This window comes from Phacochoerus africanus, chromosome 8 (assembly GCF_016906955.1).
Source record: "Phacochoerus africanus isolate WHEZ1 chromosome 8, ROS_Pafr_v1, whole genome shotgun sequence".
Taxonomy (NCBI): domain Eukaryota; kingdom Metazoa; phylum Chordata; class Mammalia; order Artiodactyla; family Suidae; genus Phacochoerus; species Phacochoerus africanus.
This window is the reverse complement of record NC_062551.1, coordinates 22,149,178-22,152,907: the sequence shown is the minus strand read 5'-3', so window position 1 is coordinate 22,152,907 and position 3,730 is coordinate 22,149,178. Positions and strand designations below refer to the sequence as shown.

The window sequence follows — 3,730 nt, the reverse complement described above, 5'->3', positions numbered from 1 at the left end:
ACATGTATGTTGCTTATCATCCACCTTTATCCTTCTACCTCTGATATCAATAGCTTTATTGCTGAGATTATCAGTAATTTCTCTTGAGGCTTCTCTAACAAAAATCACTGGATTTACATTCCTCTCATTTCTCTCTCCTCTTTCCTCAACTCATTTTCCCCAATGAGTGGAAAATCTGAGCATGTTTTTACTCCATAGGATGTCTTATCCTCTGTGTTGCAAAAGTCTGAAGTATCTGATGAAATGCTCCTATTAGAGTCAGTGGGAGTTTTTGTGTGGTGATGATTTTGGACAGGGAAACAACTGGTCAAGTCTAAGAAGCTATAACGGACCCCACTCAACATCAGTCACAGCAGCTCCACCACGCTGATTCTCCATGAAGAGTTTACTTAGGCGAACAATTCTACAGCAAGCAGTGGCCATCATCCTTACCATCACCATCAATATCGGTAAAAAGAATGAAACCAAAGTTTACACTGCTGACTCCCATGTGATTTCCGTATTCTCTCTTCTCCCCTCTGTCACAGCCTCTTCTTCAACACACATTTTTTAATACTTCCAAATGCTGTCCATTCCTTACTTCAAGTAATTCAAAATTCACACAGTACAAGCCAATGTTTCTCCTATCTTTGTCTTAGAACTGATTATTCTCACTACATGTAATTATCAAAAGCTGCCATTATGTATTACTTTGTATACCCAGTTGATCACTGTATATGCTTCTGAGCCTAGCTAACAATATGTCCCTTTGTTTTCTAGATAACTTCCCTCATCTATGTAGATAAGGTAAATCACTCTATCCCTTCTCTTTGTTTTTTTTTTTAAATGGTGTAACTAGTACATGACTTTTTATTTATTTCTATCTTTAAGATATGAAAAACATCCTGTAAAGATATTGTATTTGCTTTTTAGTTAAGTGCTTGTCTCTCAGTTTGTTTTGTTTGTTTGTAGTTAGTTAGTGCTTGTATTAGTTTGGTTTAATAAATTCTATGCTTGTATTAGTTTGGTTTAATGAATTCTATGCTGAAGTAAATTTAAAAAGAAATGTTTGTTTTGCTCTAGAAAACAAATTGCTTCAGACCCTCCAAGCTTCCAAATATCCACCTTCTTTATTCTTCAGCAGTGACAACCCTCAGAACCAAGGAGAAAGATCTATCCAGAGTCAGCATGAGATTTCTTGCTACCAGTTTATGGCTTTCAATCAGAACCTAACTTCTGTGTCAGAAGGTTTGGGATGTGCCTGGTGGACACAATCTACTTTTATTTATTTTTATTTCCTATTTTATGCTTTTGTAATTACTTGTCTTTTAAAACATCTTTATTATAGCTGATCTACAATGTTCTGTTAATTTCTGCCATACAGCAAAGTAACCCAGCTATACATACATATACACTCTTTCTTTCAAATTATCTTCCACTGCGTTCCACTGCAAGTAATCAGATATAATTCCTTGGGCTGTACAGCAAAATTTCACTACTTATCAATTTCAAATGCAGTAATTTACATCTACTAACCCCAAACTGCCAGTCCCTCCCACTCCCTCCCTCTTAGTAATCAGAAACCGTGTCCATAAGTTTCTTTTCGATAGGTAGGTTCATTTGTGCTGTATATTAGATTCCAGATATAAGGGATATCATATGGTATTTGTCTTTCTCCTTCTGACATACTTCACTTAGTATTAAGAGTCTCTAGTTTCATTCATGTTGCAGCAAATGGTATTATTTTGTTCTTTTTTCTGGCCTAGTAGTATTCCATTGTATATGCATACCATATCTTCTTAATCCATTCATCTGTCATTGGACATTTAGGTTGTTTCCATGTCTTGGCTATTGTGAATAGTGTTGCAATGAACATAGGGGTGCATGTATCTTTTTCAATGAATGCTTTGTCTGGATATATGCCCAAGTTGTTGGTTATATCACAGAAAATATTGATTACCTTGATAACTTATTAACATGGCAATAACAATATATTGTAATCATAGAAATATTATACTATAAGGGAGACACAACTGTTCTATCGTTTCTTAACCAGAGTGAATACATTGCATTGTGATCTGTGCCATTATATTTTCTGAAGTGCTTATCCCTATCCCATCTCTCCTAACACCCCAATTTTGGAATCATATACAACTTTGATTATAGAAATACTTGTACCAGATTTATACCATAAGAAAGGCCAGCTAGTAGCAAAAGAAAAGTTTTTCTTCTAACAAGATAATGCTGGAGGAAACTGAAAAACCTATAAAACCTTTCAAATCCATCAAGGAAAAGAATCTATAAAGAATAAACTAGCTAAAAATAACCCATAGAAAGAAGTAAGGTGAGGAAAACCAAGAAGTATGCGTTGGATGGACTAGGAAGTAACTAGGAAGAAACAAAGGAGATAATCCTGGCAAAAGGGGATCTATAATCATTATATGAGTTGGTGTCTAAATGGTCCCCCTGGGGATCCAATGGGAGAAGAATCTTTTTGCATTGTATTCTCAACTGTGTCTTTGCATTATTGTCTAATAATTACATTTTCCTTCAGGCAACAGGATGTACCTTCCAAGGACTACATATTTAAAGTTTCAGACATCATCAATGAAAAAGATAACAGTAACAGGCCAAAGTAAAAGCCTGCTTTTCAAAGACCATATTGACACTCCCTCCTAAGTCCATATGAAATTCAATATGTAATTCAGATTTTCAGAAATGCGTATGACGTTTCCACATTGCATGTTCTTTATTTATAAAATCATTAAAGGGGTCCCAGCAGGTCTGGTGGCAGGAGGAGCAGCAGTGTCCAGGCAGCCCAGCTTCGCAAAGGCTCTCTGTAAGCCTTGAACCACAGACACCCAGCACGTGCTCACCCTGCCACCATGATGCCCAAGAGGAAGTTCAGTTCCGCAGAGGGGGTGGCAAATGAGGAGCCCAAGAGGAGATCGGAGAGGTTGTCAGCTAATCCTGCTCCTGCAAAAGTGGAAACAAAGCCAAAAAAAGGCAGCAGGAAAGGATAAATCTTCAGACAGAAAAGTACAAACAAAAGGCAAAAAGGGAGCAAAAGGAAAACAAGCCAAAGTGACTAACCAAGAGACTAAAGAAGATCTGCCTGCAGAAAATGGAGAAACTGAAAACCAGGAGAGTCCAGCCTCTGATAAAGCAGGAGAGAAAGAAGCCAAGTCTGATTAACACCACACACCCAGTCACGTCAGTGGTCTCTGTGTCCCTTCTTGTATGATCCAGAGGAATATTTTTATCAACTATTTTGTAAATGCACGTTTTTTAGTAGCTCTAGAAACATTTTTAAGAAGGAGGGACTCCTGCCTCATCCCATTTTTTAAATGTAAATGCTTTTTTTTAAGAGGTGAAACCATTTGCTGGTTATTTATTTTTTGGTACAACCAGAAAATAGTGGGATATTGAATATGGGAGGCTTTGATTATCTTGGGTGTCAGCTTAATATTCCATAGATGGGGGAGCTTTTATATCCTATAATACAAAGCATACCAAATGGCAATTTGAGTCAGTTGTGCATTTAACATCTTGAACAGTTTAAATTACTTCTCTTCCCATGTTGTTTCCGGTAGAACTGTTGCCTAAAGCAGACCACTGCTTGATCTGGGCTCTCCTTGTCAAAATTTTGTGCATTCTGTAACACCTTTGGTTGTGGGAGTCCAGTTTTTCCAGTAATTTTGTTAATGTCCTGTGAAAGACCGAACATTTGAGTATGTAGTGTATGTGATAT

General features: G+C 37.0%; 1 pseudogene; it reads left to right on the top strand.

Moving 5' to 3' along the window:
- The first annotated feature begins 2,867 nt into the window (after nt 1–2,867).
- LOC125132075 (non-histone chromosomal protein HMG-14-like) lies at nt 2,868–3,174 on the top strand (annotated as a pseudogene).
- Nucleotides 3,175–3,730: the final 556 nt, after the last annotated feature.